Below are 25,223 nucleotides of genomic sequence, written 5' to 3'. Positions count from 1 at the left end.
GAAATGAAGGAAACAATAGCAAAGATCAATAAAACTAAAAGCAGGTTCTTCAAGAAGATAAACAAAATTGATAAACCCTTAGCCAGACTCATCAAGAAAACAAGGAGGAAGACTCAAATCAATAGAATTAGAAATGAAAAAGGAAAAGTAACAACTGACACTGCAGAAATACAAAAGATCATGAGAGATTACTACAAGCAACTCTATGCCAATAAAATGGACAACCTGTTACCACTGCAACAAAAAGAACAATATACCTAGGAACAAACCTACCTAAGGAGACAAAACCTGTTTGCAGAAAACTATAAGACACTGATGGAAGAAATTAAAGATGATACCAACAGATGGAGAGATATACCATGTTCTTGGATTGGAAAAATCAATATTGTGAAAATGACTATATTATCTAAAGCAATCTACAGATTCAATGCAATCCCTATGAAACTCCAATGGCATTTTTCACAGAATAGAAAAAAATTTTCACAATTTGTGTGGAAACACAAAAGACCCTGAATAGCCAACGCTATCTTGAGAATGAAAAACAGAGCTGGAGGAATCAGGCTCCCTGACTTCAGGGAGACTATACTACAGTATATACTACAGTCTATACTTCAGTAGACTATACTACAAAGCTACAGTAATCAAAACAGTATGGTACTGGCACAAAAACAGAAATATAGATCAATTGAACAAGATAGAAAGGCCAGAGATAAACTCACGCACAGATGATCACCTTATCTTTGATAACAGAGGCAAGAATATACAATGGAGAAAAGATAGTGTCTTCAATAAGTGGCGCTGGGAAAACTAGTTCGCTACATGTAAAGGAATGAAATTAGAACACTCCCTAACACCATTCACAAAAATAAACTCAAAATGGATTAAAGACCTAAGTGTAAGGCCAGACACTATAAAACTCTTAAAGGAAAACATTGGCAGAACACCCTATGGCATAAATCACAGCAAGATCCTTTTTGAGCCACCTCCTAGAGAAATGGAAGTAAAAACAAAAATTTAAAAATGGGATGTAATGAAACTTAAAAGCTTTTGTACAGCAAAGGAAACCATAAACAAGATGGAAAGACAACCCTCAGAATGGGAGAAAATATTTGCAAATGAAGCAAATGACAAAGGATTTATCTCCAAAATACACATGCAGCTCATGCAGGTCAATATCAAAAAAACAAACAACCCAATCCAAAAATGGGCCGAAGACCTAAATAGACATTTTTCCAAAGAAGATATACAGATGGCCAACAAACACATGAAAAGATGCTCAACATCACTAGTTATTAGAGTAATGCACATCAAAACTACCATGAGGTATCACCTCAAACCGGGAAGAAATGGCCATCATCAGGAAATCTACAAACAATAAATGCTGGAGAGGGTGTGGAGAAAGGGGAACCATCTTGAACTTTGGTGCGAATGTAAATTGATACAGTCCCTATGGAGAACAGTATGGAGCTTTCTTAAAAAACTAAAAATAGAACTACCATATGACCCAGGAATCCCAGTACTGGGCCTATACCCTGAGAAAACCATAATTCAAAACGAGTCATATACCACAATGTTCATTGCAGCACTATTTATAATAGCCAGGGCATGGAAGCAACCTAAGTGTCCATGGACAGGTGAATGGATAAAGAAGATGTGGCACATATATGCAAGGCAATATTACTCAGCCATAAAAAGAAACGAAATTGAGTTATTTGTAGTGAGGTGGATGGACCTAGAGTCTGTCATACAGAGTGAAGTAAGTCAGAAAGAGAAAAACAATACTGTATGCTGACACATATATTTGGAATCTAAGAAAAAAAAAGGTTCTGACAAACCTATGGGCAGGACAGGTATAAGGACGCAGACGTAGAGAATGGACTTGAGGACACAGGGAGGGAAGTGTAAACTGGGATGAAGTGAGAGAGTGGCATGGACATATATACACTACCAAATGTAAAACAGATAGTTAGTGGGAAGCAACCACATGGTACTGGGAGATCAGCTCAATGCTTTGTGACCACTTAGATGGGTGGGACAGGGAGGGTGGGAGGGAGGGAGATGCAAGAAGGAAGAGATATGGGAATCTATGTATATGTATAACTGATTCACTTTGTTATAAAGCAGAAACTAACACACCATTGTAAAGCAATTATACTCCAATAAAGGTGTTAAAAAAGTAAATAAATAAAAAATAAAAACACAGAAATGGGGAAATCAGAATATGCTAATTTTGGGTCCAATTTGTGTCTGAAACAAGAAATGGAATCACTAGGGAATTTTTGGCATAGTGTTGATATTGTAAATTTTCCTCAGATATTTCACGTTGTTCAGTCAGCCTTTATCTCCAAGTTATGTCAGCCTTTATCTCCAAATCACATGCAGTGACTCCCTTTCTCAGTTAGTATAAGCCCTCATGTAGTTTCTTAAATTTACTGCCTTTTAAATTCTATATGTATATGTATTATATGTTGTTTATGTATGCCTCTTGTATTTTATAAGGCCTAGTTTATATTCAAATAGCTTTTGATAGCATGCAAAAATTTATATTTTAGGTTTTAGGTTTATATTTTAGGTTTTCTGTGTAGACAATTTTATCCATGATATTTCTATCAGAAATTCCACTTTAGCTTATCTTAGAAATATTACTGGTAGATCTTAGTGTTTTATTGGTCACAGGGTAAATGGAAAATCGAGGTTATTGTCAGGAAAATGTGTTCTCAGGGTAAAAATTGAATGCACAATAAATAAAACTCTTTTTAAGACCTTGTAAAGATTTAAGGTGTTGTCCCAAAAATATTTTTAAATAGACAAAAGGTCTTCTATGAATGTTGTCATGATTTTTAAATCCACTTCACTAAACAAGAGAGCTTCTGCAAATCTTAAGGGTTGTGTTGCAGAGAAGCTTCAAAGGAGATCAAGATGGAGAAGGGAGTATCTTAAAAGATTTGTATGAGTGACGTGTGTCTGATGGAGTCTAACCGATACTTAAGAGACCCAAAACATTCTTACAAGAATTTTATCAGCTTGGACTAAAAGAAGACATTTTGTAAGATTAAAAGTCTCCATGCTTCTTTCTGCAGAAAGCAAGCTTACACATTTCAATCCCTTTTATTCTGGATTTCACTTAATGATAATATTACTTAAAAAAGGAGTACAACTATTTGAGGTCTGGGGAAAGGCAAGTGCATTTTTCATTTGGGAAGACTATAAAAAATTTTTGTCCAGAAGGTGTACTGTGATCGTTTTAAAACTTGATAGGTGTTCTTTGACACTCCTCTAATATTGAAGTAGGATTTACGGCCACTCCTGTTAAATATGGCCAGACTTGTGACTCCTTTTACCAATATAGTGGAAGTGACTCTATGAGACTTCCATGACCATAACTCGGTCATAAATGGTTGTGCAGTATCTGCCTTGGCCACTGGGAACATTTGCTCTTGCAACTCTTAGTTACTGTGTCAGAAGTTTGTGTACGCTGGTACCATCCTGCTGTCCAGTCCTTCCACCATCCTTGCTCAGGCACTAGATATGTGTGTGAGGAAAATACCACAAAAATGGATGCTACAGACCCGGTTGTCCTAGTCTCCAGCCATGCAGAACACCTGTAGCTCTTTCAGTCACCCAGAATGAAAGCCCAGATATCATAAAGAATTGAAGAAGTGTTTATGCTATGTGCTTTTTGAAATTCTGAACCAAGAATCTTTGTAATAAAATGGTGGTGGTTTTATACCACTATGTTGTTGGATGATTTGTTATGCAGAAGTAGATGACTAGAACAGAAATGTGTGGGGATTTTTGAAATATTTTAATCAGAATTGCATGACCTTTTCTTTTTAGAAAAGATCACTCTGGCTGCTGCTTGACAGAGCAATGTTTGAAGAGAAGGTAAGTGGAAATGGTATCACTAAATAGTTTTAATTGAATTAGATCAAGTAGGACATGATGACAGTTTCTCAAAGAAAATTTTGGCATGTAATGGAGAGAAACAAGTCCATTTTGCAGGTAGAGCCATGACCATCAGTTATTATTTGGTTGCCAAATTTATAGAACTACAGGTTAACCTAGGTCCATATTCTCTAACTTTATTATGCAGACAAACCACTGGCTATCTGTGTAAATATAGATTCTGATTTAACATGTCTGAGCTGAGGCCTGAGATTCTGAATTTTTAACAAATGTTGCTCGTCTGTGGTTTACCTGTTAAATGGTATGTTTCCAAGTTACTGTTGCCACGGATAAGATGTGATTGTTCCTTTGAGGTTTCAAAATAAGCTAGCAATAGCTACAGATTTGTTACGTATAGAGGGAATAGTTGCAGTATCTAGAAATAAAAGCAGGCTCAAATCAAGTATGATGTATGCCAATAGTCAAACCTTGCATGGATATTTTAAGCAAATCAGAATTTGCTAAACTTAAAACTGCTCTTCATCTCAAGCTTGTTATATTTAAATTGAAAAATGCCAAAGCTACAGATTAATTAGGTTTAATTATCTCTCTGTACACCAACACACACACACACACACACACACAAGCACTTTAATATTGAACATCTAGCAAATTGTCTGACACATCATAAATTTTCAATAATTATATTTGCCTCAATAATCTTTCTGTTATGATTCCACCTGTTTTATATTTTTCTTCTTTCACTGATGTTTAGATTATTTTTATGTTTCTGTTTATTGACATAAAAATGAATGACCTAAATGAAAGTAAATATAACAAAGAAATTTTACTATACTAATTATTTAAATTATTCTACATCATAGATGTATATTTATGGTGTACAGTTCCATAGAACTTAACACATGTATAGATTTGTGTAACTAACACCATAATCAGGACACAGAACAGTTCCCATCACTACAAAGCTCGCTTGTGCTTTCCCTTTACAGTCACACCTTCTCTCCAAACTAACCACTGGCAACCACTGATCAATGTCCGTCAGTATGGTTTTGTCACTTTGAGAATGTAATACTATATCAAAGGAATCAGGCAGTATGTAATATTTTTATTCAGCACAATAATAATTTAACTAATGTTCATAGACTGTAAAATATATATGGATACGATTCTTTAAAAATTGTTAGTAATAATGGTTTTAGGACCACACAGAAAGTGTTTTCTCTCTTTGGCCAATTTTGTTAAGTTACGTTATCCAGATATGTGTTGATTGTAGATTTTAGGACTATTTTAGAAATATGAGACAAAAACCTGCCAACATTTAGGAAACACAACTAAAGGACTTAATAATCAAAAGAAAAATACCTAAACTGAAATGAATTTAAAAGGAGCTTCAGCAGACTCTAGCCCATACCTATCAGTTCAATAATTATCAAAGGAAGATAGCTTGAATACATAAGCACCACACTGAAATGTACACTTATATGGTATTTATGGTGATATATTCATTTGATTATATGTTTCTTTATGTACGATAGTTATAATTATTTTGAAAATGTTTCCTCAGATTTTTGTGTTTATCCACTCTAAGTCATTTAGTTCTGGGACTTTCCTTCACTGTGTCAAATAGTTGGTGCTTCAAGAAAGGGTATACTAGTGACTAGACTTACTAGCTTACTGTTGTGTTTTGAAAGTCAAATTATTATTTGTTGGTGTGAGATAATAATTTTGAAAGTTAGGTTTTGAAATGAATGTAGAAAGTAATTCTACATATCTAGAATTTCTCTATGTATCTAGTAAACTCAGATCATAGAGCTTTTCTGATTCACAGAGGAAGAGAAGCAAGGATGTGTTGTAAGAATATTTCCACTGTATGGGTACAGTAGCCTTCCACCTTGTGGAGGTGTTTTGCCGAAAGCCTTACTTTCAGTTTCAAGGTTCATAGCATTCGCTGGCAAAGTAACCACTCTACACTCAGTTAAACAAGAATTTAGAGAGAGTTTATTGAATTAACAAATATTACAGTATACTAATAAAGAGAAGAATAGTATAACTAACTAAGAAAGAATAGTAAAGACAGAGGTTTATACATCACCGAATTGAGGAAGCACCTACATCCAGATCCAAGCAGTGCTGGGAAGTCCCTTGAACATCAATCTGGAGTCCCAGTTGGGAAGGTCCCGGATGGTACGTCCATCCCACAGGTTAGACTTAACGTTTGCCACTCGAAGGAGCCCAGCTTTTAGCACCAGGCCGCAGGCTGATAACAATCAGCCTATGTGCAAATTTGCAGCTCTGGTTGCTGTCATAAATGCCTAGGTCTTAACCCGTAAGTCTTGGAATGTTCTTGATCCTCGGGGGCTGGCCAGACCCTCAAGGTGCGAGAAGTCCCATGACTTACTCTCTGTCTTATCTAGTGGTTTACAGTGCAAACTTTCGCCACCCCTGCTGGCCTGGGTGTAGCTCAGCAGTTAGACACGCAGCCAGCTTCAACGTCATTGTCCGATCAGAGAGAGGCCTAGTGCCGCCTCTGAAGCCTGAACAAGAGTACTTTACTAGCTTCCCCAATAGGAGGGCATGGTGATATTTGTCAGGCCTAAAGTAGAAGAAAGGAGAAGAAGGAGAAAGGAGGGTTGGAGAAAGAGAGAGAGAGGTTTTTTTTTTTTTTCATGTAAAGAGGTAGTAATAATTTACCAGTTTTTTTTCCCCATTTATTTACATCTAAATCTTGTTTTCAAAAAACACAGACTTAGTAAAACTGAGCATTACTTTCAAGTCTTTATTTTTTATTTATTTTTATTTATTTTTTTAATTCTTGAATTTTATTTTATTTCTTTATACAGCAGGTTCTTATTAGTCATCAATTTTATACACATCAATGTATACATGTCAATCCCAATCGCCCAATTCATCCCACCTCCAACCCCCTGCCGCTTTCCCCACTTGGTGTCCATACGTTTCTTCTCTACATCTGTGTCTCAATTTCTGCCCTGCAAACCGGTTCATCTGTACCGTTTTTCTAGGTTCCACATATATGCGTTAATATACGATATTTGTTTTTCTCTTTCTGACTTACTTCACTCTGTATGACAGTCTCTAGATCCATCCACATCTCAACAAATGACCCAATTTTGTTCCTTTTTATGGCTGAGTAATCAGGTCTTTATTTTAAGCCATGTTATTTTGAACTTATCTGAGACACAAATCACTAATCAGTGATGCAAAGAAGGAACAAAAAATCATTAATGAACAATTTATATCAACTGGTGCAGGAAATAAGCAATTAGAACTTGCATGAAGAAAAATCAATACCCACATGTAACTTTTTCCAACAAGAAATTTCAGAGCAATAAAAGTCGGACTTACTTTACTAATGAAAGCTAGATAACCAAAATTGAAATGCTAAATAGAACATGATAAGTACAATTCCTGGCCATTAAACAATAACTAGAAAATGTAGGTAGATGTATCCAGACTTTAAAATATTCATAATTGAATTTATTTTTACTGAATCTATATAAAAGATACTATCAACTATAATTTTTATCATTTTTTCACATATTTTTCAAATAAATATTAATCCTTAAATTGAATATTCTTTGATCATTACAATTGAATTTTACTTTATAAATGACATAATACAATTAGGATACACACACAAATGTACACATACACCCCTAGGATAGATACCCTCTTTTGGATCCTACAGTTTACTGCCAACTACAGCTGTCATGATTCTTAGTTCAAAGTGCTTATTCAAAATACAGTCAAAAATATAACTTCATAATATCTCCATTAGTTATCTAGTTATCTCATTATGCTTTGCCTTTAAATAATATCTCATAAACATTCTTAATATCCCTAGTCAACAATATATACATAGTTATCATCAAATGATTATGAAATATTGAGGAAAGAGACATTTTACAAGACACAAGGAACCTAAGTAACTTAGTGAGGGTCTGAGACTCTTATTCTTGGATAGCTGAATTATAACTTTCATGTGTAGTGAGCTTTTCTAGCTCAAATAAATCCCATCATTGTTTATTTCACTCCAAGAATTCACTTACATAGCTATCATATTTCTCTAATAATTATAGTTTAGTGATCTGTACCAAGTCTTACTAACTTACTATTAAGGAATATATTCTTGGGTTTTTAAGCACAGCTAAGCAAATATTATAGTCCTCAAAGAGCTTGAAATCAAGTTAGAACAACAAAACACTTAAAAAGATGAGAAATATCTACTCATATACATTGCTGAGATAGTTGGTTAAAAATCTATACTCTTTCAGATTCAACATTTAAAACAATTTTTCTTTTTAAATTTTTCTTTCTATAATAATTTAATTGCTAGTATCTACGTATTAATAAATGTTGTATATATGACATTTTTAACCATTCAAAATTTTTTTGCTTTAGTCATTTGTTAGTATATTTTTCCTCTTAGCTACTTATATTTATATTATATTTACACCATAATTTACTTTTAAGAGAAGAAAAGAAAACTCAGATTCTTTACAAGACAGCATTCATAACATCTGGAATACAATTAAAATAGTTCCAAGAGTTGTGAAGAAGCAATAAAATTTTACCAACTAGGAATTAAATAAATAAATAAATAATAAATATAGACTCAGAAACAACTTTATGTTGGAGTTTTAAGTTAAGGGTTTAGAAAATGCTATTATAAACATGTCTAAAGATTTAATGTAAATAATGGATGTAATGGAACCAATGAAAATTTTCTACTGATAACTATAAAGAATATAAGGAGATAGATAAAAAGTCTAGAACTGAAACATATATAACATAATAGAGGAATTTAAAGACAGATTGAATACTGCAAAAGAAAAGATTAGTTAAAATTTGAAGATAGGTCAAGAGAAGCTGTCTAAGCTGAAGCGCAGAGGAATAGGGGAAAAAAGAAAAAAAAAAGAAGATAAAAATCAAAGCAGAAATAAATGTTAGAAGAACTAATGCACACATTTTTCAAATTTTATGAAATAATATTAACTCATATATCAACAAAACAACAAACCCAAAGCAAGACAAAAAGAAAAATAACCTTAGGTAGATCATACCTAAGTCAGTGAAAACCAGTGTAAATAGGAAATTTAAAAGGCAATCAGAACACAAAGCAAAAACACCCCAAAATCAATTTACATATAAAGAAAAACCAAAAAATTCCACTGATTTCTAAATAGAAACAGTACACAAGGTTAACAGACAATAGGATGACGTCTTTAAAGCTTTAAAAAAAATGGCAGACTGTATAGCTTTATCAGGAGAAAACATGCTTGATAAATGAAAGTGAAACAAAGACTTGGAGATAAACAAACGATTATAAAACATTTTTACTAGCAAACCTGCAGAAAGAAAGAAAGAAAGAAGAAAAATCTAGAGAGAGAGAGAGAGAGAGAGGAAGGGAGGAAGGAAAGAAGGAAGGAAGGAAGGAAGGAAGGAAGGAAGACAAAGTACTATAGACCAAAGGCAAATTGTATCACATAGAAACATAGATCTATACAGAGGAATGTAGAACAATATAAATTATAACTAAATGGGAAAGTGTAAAATACTTTTATCCAGTTTTAAGTTTAATAGATAGTTGACTCTTTAAAGAAACAAAAAACAATAGCAATGTGTTGTAGAATTTTTTTGAACTTTTTATTTTACATTGGAGTATAGTTGATTAACAATGTTGTGATAGTTTCAGGGGTACAGCAAAGTGATTCAATTATATATATACATGTATCTATTCTTTTTCAAATTCTTTTCCCATTTAGGTTGTTACATAATATTGAGCAGAATTCCCTGTGCTATACAGTAGGTCCTTGTTGGTTATCCATTTTAAATATAGCAGTATGTACATGTCAATCCCAAACTTCCTAACTATCCCTTCCCCACTGGTAACCATAAGTTTGTTCTCTAAGTCTGTGAGTCTGTTTCTGTTTTGTAAGTTCTTTGTATCATTTATTTTTAGATTCTGCTTATAAGCAATATATTTTTCTTTCTCTATCTGACTTACTTCACTCAGTATGACAATCTCTAGGTCCACCCATGTTGCTGCAAATGGTGTTATTTCATTCTTTTAAATGGCTGAGTAATATTCCATTGTATATATATTGTAGAATTTTATAACCTAAGTTGAAGTAAAATTTCTGCCAACAGTAGCACAAATAAATGGATGCAGAAATTGTTATGAAGCTATGATGATACTAGTTAAAACAGATCTCAAGACAAGAAATGCTAATGGAGATAAAAATGTATTTTTCTTAATGATAAAAAAGTTAAGGGAAAGGAGTAGGAGATACAAACTGTTAGGTGCGGGATGAGCTACAAGAATATGTTGTGCGTTGTTGGGAATAGAGTCAATATTTTACGATAACTATGAATGGAGTATAACCTTTAAAAATTGTAAATCACTGTCGTACACCTGTAACTTGTATAATATTGTACAGCAACTATACTTCAATAAAAAATGATTTATTCAGCACCTTTTACATGACAAGCACTGTGCACTCTACTTAAACTACTTCACTGCATGCACTTCAAAAAAAAGTTACTTTATCACCTTAATAACATAGAAAAGTGCTAATATATCCAGATGTGTATTTAATAATAGCACAGGGCTTCCTTGGTGATGCAGTGGTTGGGAGTCTGCCTGCCAATGCAGGGGACACGGGTTCGTGCCCCGGTCCGGGAAGATCCCACATGCCGCGGAGCGGCTGGGCCCATGAGCCATGGCCGCTGAGCCTGTGCGTCCGGAGCCTGTGCTCCACAACGGGAGAGGGCACAACAGTGAGAGGCCCGCATACTGCAAATAATAATAATAATAATAGCACAAAAATAGAGGAAGGAAAAAAACTGTGACAAATAAAGGTAAAGACAAAATCTCAGATGGAGATTTTAAAGTCCTCTCTCAAAAATTGATTGAAAAATTAAACAAAAATGGTATTATTTAGAAAGCCACAAAAACAACCATTTTAATTGATATCTGTGCAATATTATACTTCAACAACTGAAAAATATATAGTGTTTTCAAGTGCATGAGGCATATTTACCAATTTAGACCATATGCTCCACCACAAAAAAGCCTGAATAAACTTTAAATTATTGAAATACTATAAATATTTCTGTAAATTAGAAATAAATAAAAATATCTGAATGAAAACCCCAAATATATGCAAATTAAACAGCTCATATCCATGGGTAATAAAAATTATAATATAGTAATGTATTATTTTTAGCAAATGGTAATACAAAAACAGTGTCACAAGTTGTTGGATAGTGTTAAAAGTGAGTTAGAGACAAATTTATAACTTTAAATAATGACATTAAAATGAAGAAAATTCTTGAATAAGTTATCTGTTTTCCCCTTAAGCTAGAAAACAAACAGCAAATAAAGCCAAATTATTTAGAAGATAATACATACTAAAGGTAAAAGAGGAAATCAAATGAATAGAAAAGAGAAGAGAAACAGGAAAAATCAATGAAACAAATTTTATTATTTGAAAAAAAAGTATGCAAAAATAAAATCCTAGCTAGAGTGCTCAAAGAAAAGAGTGGGGAAATATAAATTATCAGTATTAAGAATGAAAGAGAAGATAGCCTACATATCACACAATAAAATAAGTATCAGAGACTCTCACAAACAGTTGCATGACAATAAACTGGGCATCTTAAATAAAAAGGAAAAATTCCTTTAAAGATAAAGACGACCAAATATTCCTCAGGAATAATATAAAATCTGAATAGTCCTATAGCTATGGAAAAAAAAAAAAAAGAGAGAAAAACTCTACTTATAGAAAACTCCTGCCCCCAAGTGGCATCACAAGTACTTCTCTCACAGAATCTTTTTTAGAAAATAGAGGGGGAAAAGTACACTTTTGTGTTAATTTTACAAAGTGAGAAAATCATGGAAGTGAAAATATTAAAGGATATTACAAAAAGAGAAAATTACAGTATCTCTTATGAAAATATAATTAAAATTCTGGACAAAACTGCTATCAAATTCTTTCCAGCAATATGTAAAAAAGAATGAAAAGACAGATAACTACATATGTTGAAGAGTATGTGAAGAAAAGAGAATGCTCATGCATTGCTGGTGGTAATGTAAAATGATGCACTTTAGAAAACATTTTTGCAGTTTCTTAGAATAGTAAGCATAATTTTTAACATGACCTAGCAATTCAGCCACACCAGGGGTTGTAAGCTCAAGAGAAATGGTATATGTTTCCACACAGAGACTTACATATGGATGGTCTTTGCAGCATTATTCATAATAACAAAACTTGGAAACAACCTAAGTGACATACACTTTGTGACTAGATAGACAAAATATGGTATACGTAGAATGGGGTGGTATTGAGCAATAAAAAGGAATTAACTACAGATACATGCTATGATGTGGCTGAACCTTATTATGCTCAGCTAAAACAAACCAGGCATAAGTGACTGTATATTGTATTACTTTATTTTTTTTTACTAGATCTTTATTGGAGTATAATTGCTTCACAATACATTGTTAGTTTCTTTTGCACAACAAAGCGAATCAGCTATACGCATACACATGTCCCCGTATCCTCTCCCTCTTGAGCCTCCATCCCATCCTCCCTATCCCACCCCTTTAGGTCTTCGCAAAGCATCGAGTTGATCTCCATGTGCTATGATGCTGCTTCACACCAGCCAACTATTTTACATTCAGTAGTGTATATATGTCGATACTAATCTCACTTCACCACAGCTTTGCCCTCCCAACCCATGTCATCAAGTCCATTCTCTAGGTATACCTCTTTATTCCTGCCCTGCAACTAGGTTCATCAGCACCACTTTTTTTTTTTTTTTTTAGATTCTGTATATATGCATTAGCATACGGTATTTGATTTTGTCTTTCTGACTTACTTCACCCTGTATGACAGACTCTAGGTCCCTCCACATCACTACGAATAATTCAATTTCATTTCTTTTTATGGCTGAGTAATATTCCATTGTATATATGTGCCATATTCAACTGTCGATGGACATTTAGGTTGGTTCCATATCCTGGCTATTGTAAATAGTGTTGCAATGAACATTGTGGTGCATATCTCTTTTTGGATTATGGTTTTCTCAGGGTATAGGCCCAGTAGTGGGATTGCTGGATCGTATGGTAGTTCTATTTTTAGTTTTTTAAGGAATCGCCGTACTGTTTTCCATAGTGGTTGTATCAATTTACATTCCCACCAACAGTGTAGGAGGGTTCCCTTTCATCCCACCCTTTCCAGCATTTATTGTTTCTAGCTTTTTTGATAATGGTCATTCTTACCAGCGTGAGGTGATACCTCACTGTAGTTTTGATTTACAATTCTCTAATAATTAGTGATGCTGAGCATCTTTTCATATGCCTGTTGGCCATCTGTATGTCTTCCTTGGTGAAATGTCTATTTAGGTCTTCTACCCATTTTTTAACTGGATTGTTTGTTTTTTTGATATGGAGATCCATGAGCTGTTTGTATATTTTGGAGATTAATCCTTTGTTGTTTCATTTGCAAATATCTTCTCCCATTCTGAGGGTTGTCTTTTTGTCTTGTTTATGATTCCCTTTGCTGTGCAAAAGCTTTTAAGTTTAATTAAGCCCCATTTGTTTATTTTTGTCTTTATTTCTGTTACTCTAGGAGGTTGGTCAAGAAAGATCTTGCTGTGGTTTATGTCAAAGTGTGTTTTTCCTGTTTTCCTCTAAAAGCTTTACAGTGTCTGGTCTTACATCTGAGTCTTTAATCCATTTTGAGTTTTTTTTTGTGTATGGTGTTAGTGTTCTAATTTCATTCTTTTACATGTAGCTGTCCAGTTTTCCCAGCACCACTTATTGAAGAAGCTGTCTTTTCTCCATTGTATGTTCTTGCCTCTTTTGTCATAAATTAGGTCCCCATATTTGTATGGATTTATCTCTGGGCTTTCTATCCTGTTCCACTGATGTATATTTCTGTTTTTGTGCCAATACCATACTGTCTTGATTACTGTAGCTCTGTGGTATAGTTTGAAGTTGGGGAACGTGATTCCTGCAACTCTGGTTTTCTTTCTCAAGATTGCTTTGGCTATTCGGGGTCTTTTTTGTTTCCACAGGAATTTCAAGACTTTTTGTTCTAATTCTGTGAAGACTGCCATTGGTAGTTTGACAGGGATTGCATTGAATCTGTAGATTGCTTTGGGTAATGTAGTCATTTTCACAGTATTGATTCTCCCAATCCAAGAACATGGTATATTTCTCCATCTGTTTATGTCACCTTTGATTTCTTTCATCAGTGTTCTATAGTTTTGTGAGTACAAGGCTTTCACCTCCTTAGGCAAGTTTATTCCTACGTATTTTATTCTTTTTTTTTTTTGCAATGGTAAATGGGAGTGTTTCCTTAATTTCTCTTTCTGATTTTTCGTTGTTGGTGTGTAGGAATGCCAGAGATTTCTGTGCATCAATTTTGTATCCTGCAACTTTGCCAAATTTATTGATTAGTTCTAGTAGTTTTCTGGTGACATCTTTAGGATTTTTATGTATAGTGTCACGTCTTCGGCAAACACTGACAGTTTTACTTCCTCTTTTACAATTTGTATTATTTTATTTCTTTTTCTTCTCTGATTTGTGTGGCTATAACTTCCAAAACTATGTTGAATAATAGTGGTGAGAGTTAAGGAAATGAAGCCAGACTCTTAAAGCATTAATAGGAATCAGTTAATTGCAAAAGAGGAGACAAGGCTTTGGGGACAGCGGGAGTGTCCCATGCAAAGACATGGAGGTTAATGGTGGAGTAGAAGGATGTGCTCTCACTCCCTCTTGTGAGAACACCAGAATCACAACTAGCTGCTGGAGAATCATCTACAGGAAGACACTGGAACTCATCAAAAAAGATACCCCACATACAAAGACAAAGGAGAAACCACAATGAGATGGTAGGAGAGGCGCAGTCACAGTGAGATCAAATCCCATAATTGCTGGGTGGGTGACTCACAGACTGGAGAACACTTATACCACAGAAGTCTACCCACTAGAGTGAAGGTTCTCAGCCCCACATCAGGCTTCCAAAACTGGGGGTCTGGCAACAGGAGGAGGAATTCCCAGGGAATCAGACTTTGAAGGCTAGTGAGTTTTGATTGCAGGACTTTGACAGGACTGGGGGAAACAGAGACTTTACAGTTGGAGGGCACACACAAAGTAGTGTGCACATCGGGACCCAGGGGAAGGAGCAGTGACCCCAGGGGAGACTGAACCAGACCTACCTGCAAGTGTTGGAGGGTCTCCTGCAGAGGCAGGGGGTGGCTGTGGCTCACCGTGGGGACAAGGACAATGGCAGCAGAAGTTCTGGGAAGTACTCCTTGGCATGAGCCCTCCCAGAGTCTGTCACTAGCCCCACCAAAAAGCCCAGGCAGGCTCCAGTGTTGTGTTGCTTCAGGCCAAACAACCAACAGGGAGGGAACCCAGCCCCACTCATCAGCAGTCAAGTGGATTAAAGCTTTACTGAGCTCTGCCCACCAGAGCAACAGTCAGCTCTACCCACCACCAGTCCCTCCCATCAGGAAAATTACACAAGCCTCTTAGATAGCCTCATCCACCAGAGGGCAGACAACAAAAGCAAGAAGAACTACAAGCCTGCAGCCTGTGGAACAAAAACCACATTCACAAAAAGATAAACAAGATGAAAAGGCAGAGGGCTATGTACCCGATGAAGGAACAAGATAAAACCCCAGAAAAACAACTAAATGAAGTGGAGATAGGCAACCTTCCAGAAAAAGAATTCAGAATAATGATAGTGAAGATGACCCAGGACCTCGGAAAAAGAATGGAGGCAAAGATCAAGAAGACGCAAGAAATGTTTAACAAAGACCTAGAAGAATTAAAGAACAAACACCTAGAAGAATTAAAGAACAAACAAACAGAGATGAACAATATAATAACTGAAATGAAAACTGCACTAGAAGGAATCAATAGCAGAATAACTGAGGCAGAAGAACAGATAAGCGACCTGCAAGACAGAATGGTGGAATTCACTGCTGCAGAACGGAATAAAGAAAAAAGAATGAAAAGAATTGAAGACAGCCTAAGACCTCTGGGACAACATTAAACAACAACATTCGCATTATAGGGATCACAGAAGGAGAAGAGAGAGAAAGGACCAGAGAAAGTATTTGAAGAGATTATAGTTGAAAACTTCCGTAACATGGGAAAGGAAATAGCCACACAAGTCCAGGAAGTGCAGTGAGTCCCATACAGGATAAACCCAAGGAGAAACATGCCAAGACACATAGTAATCAAATTGGTAAAAACTAAAGACAAAGAAAAATTATTGAAATCAGCAAGGGAAAAATAACAAATAACATACAAGGGAACTCCCATAAGGTTAACAGCTGATTTCTCAGCAGAAACTCTACAAGCCAGAAGAGAGTGGCATGATATACTTAAAGTGATGAAAGGGAAGAACCTACAACCAAGATTACTCTACCTGGCAAGGATCTCATTCAGATTCGATGGAGAAATCAAAAGCTTTACAGACAAGCAAAAGCGAAAAGCACCTAGAAAAACAAACGCAAAACAATTAAGAAAATGTTCATAGGAATATACATATCGATAATTACCTTAAACGTGAATGGATTAAATGCTGTAACCAAAAGATACAGGCTTGCTGAATGGATACAAAACCAAGACACATATATATGCTGTCTACTAGAGACCCACTTCAGACCTAGGGACACATACAGACTGAAAGTGAAGTGATGGAAAAAGATATTCCATGAAAATGGAAATCAAAAGAAAGTTGGAGTAGCAATACTCATATCAGATAAAATACACTTTAAAATAAAGAATGTCAGAAGAGACAAGGAAGGATACTACATAACGATCAAGGGATCAATCCAGAAAGAAGATATAACATTATAAATATATATGCACCCAACATAGGAGCACCACAATACATAAGGCAACTACTAACAGCTATAAAAGAGGAAATCGACAGTAACACAATAATAGTGGGGGACTTTAACACCTCACTTACACCAATGGACAGATCATCCAAAATGAAAATAAATAAGGAAACAGAAGCTTTAAATGACACAATAGACCAGATAGATTTAATGATATTTATAGGACATTCCATCCAAAAACAGCAGATTACACTTTCTTCTCAAGTGCGCCTGGAACATTCTCCAGGATAGATCACATCTTGGGTAACAAATGAAGCCTCAATAAATTTAAGAAAATTGAAGTCATATCAAGCATCTATTCTGACCACAAGGCTATGAGATTAGAAGTGCATTACAGGAAAAAAAACGTAAAAAACACAAACACATGGAGGCTAAACAATACGTTAGTATATAACCAAGAGATCACTGAAGACATCAAAGAGGAAATCAAAAAATACCTAGAGACAAATGACAATGAAAACACGATGATCCAAAACCTACAGGATGCAGCAAAAGCAGTTCTAAGAGGGAAGTTTATGGCTATACAAGCCCACCTCAAGAAACAAGAAAAATCTCAAATAAACAATCTAAATTTACACCTAAAGGAACTAGAGAAAGAAGAACAAACAAAACCCAAAGTTAGCAGAAGGAAAGAAATCATCAAGATCAGAGCAGAAATAAATGAAATAGAAACAATAGCAAAGATCAATAAAACTAAAAGCTGGTTCTTTGAGAAGATAAACCAAATTGGTAAACCATTAGCCAGACTCATCAAGGAAAAAAAAAGCAGAGGACTCAAATCAATAAAACTATAAATGAAAAAGAAAAAGTTACAACAAACACCGTAGAAATACAAAGCATCCTAAGAGACTACTACAAGCAACTCTATGCCAATAAAATGGACAACCTGCAAGAAATGGACAAATTCTTAGAAAGGTGTAACCTTCCAAGCCTGAACCAGGAAGAAATAGAAAATATGAACAGACCAATCACAAGTAATGAAATTGAAACTGTGATTAAAAATCTTCCAACAAACAAAAGTCCAAGACCAGATGACTTCACAGGTGAATTCTATCAAACATTTAGAGAAGCGCTAACACCCATCCTTCTCAAACTCTTCCAAAAAATTGCAGAAGAAGGAACACTCCCAAACACATTCTATGAGGCCACCATCACCCTGATACCAAAACCAGACAAAGATACTACAAAAAGAAAATTACAGACCAATATCACTGATGAATATAGATGCAAATATCCTCAACAGAATACTAGCAAACAGAATGCAACAACACATTAAAAGGATCATACACCATGATCAAGTCAGATTTATCCCAGGGATGCAAGGATTCTTCAATATATGCAAATCAATCAATGGGATACACATATTAACAAATTGAAGAATAAAAACCATATGATCATCTCAATAGATGCAGATAAAGCTTTTGACAAAATTCAACTCCCATTTATGATAAAAACTCTCCAGAAAGTGGGCATAGTGGGAACCTACCTCAACATAATAAAGGCCATATACAACAAACCCATAGCAAACATCAACCTCAATGGTGAAAAACTGAAAGCATTTCCTCTAAGATTAGGAACAAGACAAGGATGTCCACTCTTAGCACTATTACTCAACATAGTTTAGCCATGGCAATCAGAGAAAAAAAAGAAATAAAAGGAATCCAAATCAGAAAAGAAGTAAAACTGTCACTGTTTGCAGATGACATGATACTATACATAGAGAATCCTAAAAATGCCACCAGGAAACTACTAGAGCTAAGCAGTGAATTTGGTAAAGTTGCAGGATACAAAGTTAATGCACAGAAATCTCTTGCATTGCTATACACTAATGATGAAAAATCTGGAAGAGAAATTAACGAAACACTCCCATTTACCATTGCAGCAAAAAGAATAAAATACCTAGGAATAAACCTACCTAGGGAGACAAAAGACCTGTATGCAGAAAACTATAAGACACTGATGAAAGAAATTACAGATGATACCAACAGATAGAGAGATATACCATGTTCTTGGATTGGAAGAATCAGTACTGTGAAAATGACTCTACTTCCCAAAGCAATCTACAGATTCAATGCAATCCCTATCAAGTTACCAATGGCATTTTTTATGGAAGTAGAACAAATCTTGTTAAAATTTGTATGGAGACACAAAAGACCCCGAATAGCCAAAGCAGTCTTGAGGGAAAAAAATGGAGCAGGAGGAATTAGACTCCCTGACTGCAGACTATACTATTAAGCTACAGTAATCAAGACAATATGGTACTGGCACAAAAACAGAAACATAGATTAATGGAACAAGATTGAAAGCCCAGAGATAAACTTAAACACCTGTGGTCAACTAATCTATGACAAAGGAGGCAAAGATATACAGTGGAGAAAAGACAGTCTCTTCAGTAAGTGGTGCTGGGAAAACTGGACAGCTACATGTAAAAGACTGAAATTAGAACACTCCCTAACACCATCCACAAAAATAAACTCAAAATGGATTTGAGACCTAAATTTAAGATCAGACAGTATAAAACTCTTAAGAAAAACATAGGAAGAACACTCTTTGACATAAACCACAGCAAGATCTTTTTTGATCCACCTCCTAGAGTAATGGAAATGAAAACAAAAATAAACAAATGGGACCTAATGAAACTTAAAAACTTTTGCACAACAAAGGAATCCATAAACAGGATGAAAAGACAACTCTCAGAATGGGAGAAAATATTTGCTAATGAGTCAACTGACAAATGATTAATCTCCAGAATATATAAACAGCTCATGCAGCTCTATATTAAAGAAACAAACAACCCAATCCAAAAATGGGTAGAAGACCTAAATAGACATTTCCCCAAAGAAGACATACAGATGGCCAAGAAGCACATGAAAAACTGCTCAACATCACTAACTATTAGAGAAATGGAAATCAAAACTACAATGAGGTATCACCTCACACCAAGTAGAATGGGCATCATCAGAAAATCTACAAACAACAAATGCTGGAGAGGGTGTGGAGAAAACGACCCCTCTTGCACTGTTGGTGGGAATGTAAATTGATACATCCACTATGGAGAACAATATGGAGGTTCCTTAAAAAACTAAAAATAGAATTACCATATGACCCAACAATCCCACTACTGGGCATATACCCAGAGAAAACCATAATTCAAAAAGACACATGCACCCCAATGTTCATTGCAGCACTATTTACAATAGCCAGGTCATGGAAGCAACCTAAATGCCCATTGACAGACAAATGGATAAAGAAGATGTGGTACATATATACAGTGCAATATTACTCATCCATAAAAAGGAATGATATTGGGTCATTTGTAGAGATGTGGATGGATCTAGAGACTGTCATGCAGAGTGAACTAAGTCAGAAAGAGAAAAATAAATATCGTATATTAATGCATATATGTGGAACCTAGAAAAATGGTACAGGTGAACCGGGTTGCAGAGCAGAAGTTGAGACACAGATGTAGAGAACAAACGTATGGACACCAAGGGGGGAAGCCGTGGGGGGGTGGGGATGGTGGTGTGATGAATTGGGCGATTGGGATTGACTTGTATACATTGATGTGTATAAACTTGATGACTAATAAGAACCTGTTGTATAAAAAAATAAATAAAATTAAATTTAAAAAATTTAAAAAAATAGTGGTGAGAGTTAACATCCTTGTCTTGTTCCTGATCTCATTGGAAATGTATTTATTTTTTCACCCTTGAGTATGATGCTTGCAGTGAGTTTGTCTTATATGGCCTTTTTTATGTTGAGGTAATTTTCATCTATGCCTATTTTCTGGAGAGTATTTTATCATAAATTTGTGTTGAATTTTGTCAAAAGCTTTTTCTGCATTTATTAAGATGATCATATGGTTTTTATTCCTTAATTGGTTAATGTGGTGTGTCACATTGGTTGATTTGCATATATTGAAGAATCCTTTCATCCCTGGGGTGAATCCCACTGATCATGGTATATGATCCTTTTAATGTGCTGTTGGATTCTTTTTGCTCATATTTTGTTCAGGATTTTTGCATCTATGTTCATCAGTGATATTGGCCTATAACTTTCTTTTTATTATGATACCTATTTCTGGTTTTGCTGTCAGGGTGATGGTGGCTTCGTAGAATGAATTTGGGCGTGTTCCACCCTCTGCAATTTTTTGGAAGAGTTTGAGAAGGATGGGTGTTAGCTCTTCTCTAAACGTTTGATAGAATTCACCTGTGAAGCCATCTGATCCTGGGCTTTTGTTTGTTGGAAGATTTTTCATCACAGTTTCAATTTCATTACTTGTGATTGGTTTGTTTATATTTTCTAATTCTTCCTGCTTCTGTTTTGGAAAATTGTACCTTCTGAGAACTTGTCTGTTTCTTCATGGTTGGCCATTTTATTGGCATAGAGTGGTTTGTAGTAGTCTCTTATAATCCTTTGTATTTCTGCAATGCCAGTTGTGATTTCTCCTTTTTCATTTCTAATTTTATTGATTTGCATTCTCTACCTTTTTTTCTTGATAAGTCTGGCTAAGGGTTTATCAATTTTGTTTATCTTCTCAAAGAACCAGCTTTTAGTTTTATTGATCTTTGCTATTGTTTTCTTTGTTTCTATTCCATTTATTTCTGCTCTGATTTTAAGATTTCTTTCCTTCTACTGACTTTGGGTTTTCTTTGTTCTTTCTCTAGCTGTTTTAGGTGTAGGGTTAGGTTGTTTATTTGAGACTTCTTGTTTCTTGAGGTGAGATTGAATTGCTATGAACTTCTCTCTTAGAACTGCTTTTACTGCATCCCATAGGTTTTGGGTCATCTTGTTTTCTTTGACATTTGTTTCTATGTATTTTTTAATTTCTTCTTTGATTTCTTCAGTGATTTCTTGGTTATTTAATAGCATACTGTTTAGCCTCCATATATTTTTGTTTTTTACAGTTTTTTACTATAATTGATTTCCAATCTCATAGCGTTGTGGTCAGAAAAGATGCTTGATATGATTTCCATTTTCTTAAATCATCTGTTGCTTTATTTGTGACCCAAGATATGATCTATCCTGGAGAATGTCCCATGTGCACTTGAGAAGAAAGTGTATTCTGCCACTTTGGGGTGGAATGATCTATAAATATCAATTAGATCAATCTAGTTTATTGTGTCATTTTAAGCTTGTATTTCCTTATTTATTTTCTATTTGGATCATCTGTCCATTAATGTAAGTGGGGTGTTAAAGTCCTCTACTATTATTGTGTACCTGTTGATTTCTCCTTTCACAGTTGTTAGCAGTTGCCTTATGTATTGAGGTGCTCCTATGTTGGGTGCATAAACATTTATAATTGTTATATCTCCTTGGATTGATTCTTTGATCATTATGTAGTGTCCCTCCTTATCTCTTGTAACAATCTTTATTTTAAAGTCTATTTTATCTTATATGAGTATTGCTACTCCAGCTTTCTTTTGATCTCGTTTTGTGTGGAATATCTTCAGTTTCAGTCTGTATGTGTCCCTAGGTCTGAAGTGGGTCCCTTGTAGAGAGCATATATGTGGGTCTTGTTTTTGTATCCATTCAGCAAGCCTGTGTCTTTTGTTTGGAGCATTTAATCCATTCACGTTCAAGGTAATTATCGATATGTATGTTCCTATGACCATTTTCTTAATTGTTTCGGGTTTGTTTTTGTAGATGCTTTTCTTCTCCTGTGTTTCCCACTTAGAGAAGTTCCTTTAGCATCTGTTGTAGAGCTGGTTTTGGTGGTGCTGAATTCTCTTAGCTTTTGCTTGTCTGTAAAGCTTTTGATTTCTCCATCGAATCTGAATGAGATCCTTGCCGGGTAGAGTGATCTTGGTTGTACGTTTTTCCCTTTCATTACTTTAAGTATATCATGCCACTCCCTTCTGGCTTGTAGAGTTTCTGCTGAGAAATCAGCTGTTAACCTTATGGGAGTTCCCTTGTATGTTATTTGTCGTTTTTCCCTTGCTGCTTTCAATAATTTTTCTTTGTCTTTAATTTTTGCCAATTTGATTACTATGTGTCTCGGTGTGTTTCTCCTTGGGTTTATCCTGTATGGGACTCTCTGTGCTTCCTGGACCTGGGTGACTATTTTGTTTCCCATCATGGGGAAATTTTCAACTATAATCTCTTCAAATGTTTTCTCAGACCATCCCTTTTTCTGTTCTTCTTCTGGGAACCCTATAATTTGAATGTTGTTGTGTTTAGTGTTGTCCCGGAGGTCTCTGAGATTGTCTTCAATTCTTTTCATTCTTTTATGTTTATTGTGCTCCTTGGCAGTTATTTCCACCATTTCATCTTCCAACTCACTTATTCGTTCTTCTGCCTCATTTATTTTGTTATTGATTCTTTCTAGTGTATTTTTCATTTCAGTTATTGTGTTTTTCATCTGATTTGTATGTTCTTTAGTACTTCTAGATCTTTGTTAAACATTTCTTGTTATTTGTCAGTCCATGCTTCCATTCTATTTCTGAGATTCAGGATCATGTTTACTATCATTACTCTGAATTCTTTTTCAGGTAGATTGCCTATTTCCTCTTCATTTATTTGGTCTTTTAGGTGCTTACCTTGCTGCTTCATCTGTGACTTTTTTTTTTGCCATCTCATTGTTTTTCTTTTTTAGGAGTGGCATTGTGTTCCTGTTTTACTAGTTGTTTGGCCTGAGGCTCCCAACACTGGAGTTTGTAGGCTATTAGGTAGAGCTGGGTCTTGGTGCTGAGATGAGGACCTCTGTGAGACCTCATTCTGATGAATATTCCCTGGGTTTTGAGGTTCTCTGTTAGTCCAGTGGTTCAGACTTGGAGCTCCCACTGCAGGAGCTTCTGCCTGAACCCGGTCTCATGAACCACAATGCCACAAGCTACGTGGGGTGGCAAAAAAAAAGAACAATAACAAAGTAAAAAACAAAATTAGACTAGGAAACTAACAGATATGTTAGAAAGAATATAAATATAAAAATGTAGATGAGTCAACAACTAGAAGGTACATCAGTACCACAATAGTAAAAAAGAGGAAGAGGGAAAAGAAGAATAAAAAGGGGGGGAAGTCCTTGGCTGTGGAGGGTGGGGCCTAAACAAGTGTGAGATTTGGGTCGTGGTTGGGGCCTATGCTCAGGACCCACACGTCTGGAAAAGCCCTGGGGGCTGTGGGAGGTGGGGCTTAGGCTTAAGGGACAGAAGTGTCCCAGGCGTGCCCCCCATCCCTTGTCTCAGAGGACAGAAGAGGACAGAAGACCTCTGCCCAGCAGATCTCCTGTGCTTGGGTTGGTGGAGCAAAGGCCCTCTTCTTCTCTCCTGCTCCTCCTGATGTCCAGGCAGGCCCCTCCTGCCTGCTTCTCCTGATCTCCCCAGCCTCACTCCTATGCCCCCAGGACCAATGTGGCTGGGGTGGGAGGGAGGGCCCTTGGAGGGCAAGGCACCAGCCTGGGAGCTCAGCAGGCTGCCCGTGCTGGAGTGGGCGGGGCAATCGCCCTCCACTCCTCACCCACTCCTCCTGGAGGGCCCCTCCTGCCTGCCTCTCCTGTTCTGCCCCCAAGGACCCACGCTACCTGGAGGGGGCTTTGGAGGGCAGCAGATCAGCCTGGGAGCTCAGCAGGCTCTGTATTACTTTTTTATATGAAATGTTTAGGAAATGAAAATATATAGAAACAGAAAAGTAAATTAGATTATTAGAAAACACCAAGGAAAATTTATGTACAAAAGTTGATGCTATTGCATTTGGATAAAGTTGACGAGTTCCTGTTACTCACTTAGCCCAGGAAATACCACCAAGGAAACCTAATATATTGGAATAGATGTTTGAATATTTGAGTAATATTCAAACATTTGAATAAATGTTTGAATATTATTCAAATATTTGAATAAAAAATCTTTAACAGAATTAAACACACATTTAAGCTAAAAAGTAAAAATTAGAATAGACGTGAACCCCTCAATCAGATAATCAGCAACTAAGAAAAAAAAGCCTCACATAAGATAACTTTTCATTTTCAGGGACTCTATATTTTCAACTTAAAACTGAGAACAAGGTAGAATGTCTGTTCCTACCTCTTAAGACTGAAGACCTTATGTAATGAAAAAATAAAGAATTTTACAAGAATTAGAAAGTAAAAGTAAAACTATTTCTATTTGCAGTGATAAGATTATAGAAAATTCTAAGTTATAAACAAAAAAAACCCTACAAAAACTAAGAAATTATTGTATTAAAATTTTTGCATATGAGGTAAATATACAATCTATTTCATTTTTATATAACTACAAAATTTCTTGTTCTAGAATAATAATAAAAAAACATTTCCCATTAAAACAAGATCAGGAAATAGAATACTTGGATATAAATGTATCAAAAGTTGTAGGAACTCTATGTTTAAAACCTCCCAAAACCATTGAAAGGAAAAAAAA

General features: G+C 35.5%; 1 pseudogene across 1 annotated transcript in view; it reads left to right on the top strand.

Annotated features, from left to right (window-relative positions):
* The window catches only part of LOC309835191 (poly(A) polymerase type 3-like), a 127,628-nt pseudogene that overhangs the window by 101,285 nt on the left and 1,120 nt on the right, over positions 1-25,223 (top strand). The window lies entirely within an intron of this gene.

The sequence above is a fragment of the Grampus griseus genome, assembly GCF_964374135.1.
Source record: "Grampus griseus genome assembly, chromosome: 1".
In the NCBI taxonomy this organism is placed as follows: domain Eukaryota; kingdom Metazoa; phylum Chordata; class Mammalia; order Artiodactyla; family Delphinidae; genus Grampus; species Grampus griseus.
The sequence above is the reverse complement of the archived record's forward strand: the minus strand, read 5'-3'. Positions and strand labels throughout refer to the sequence as shown.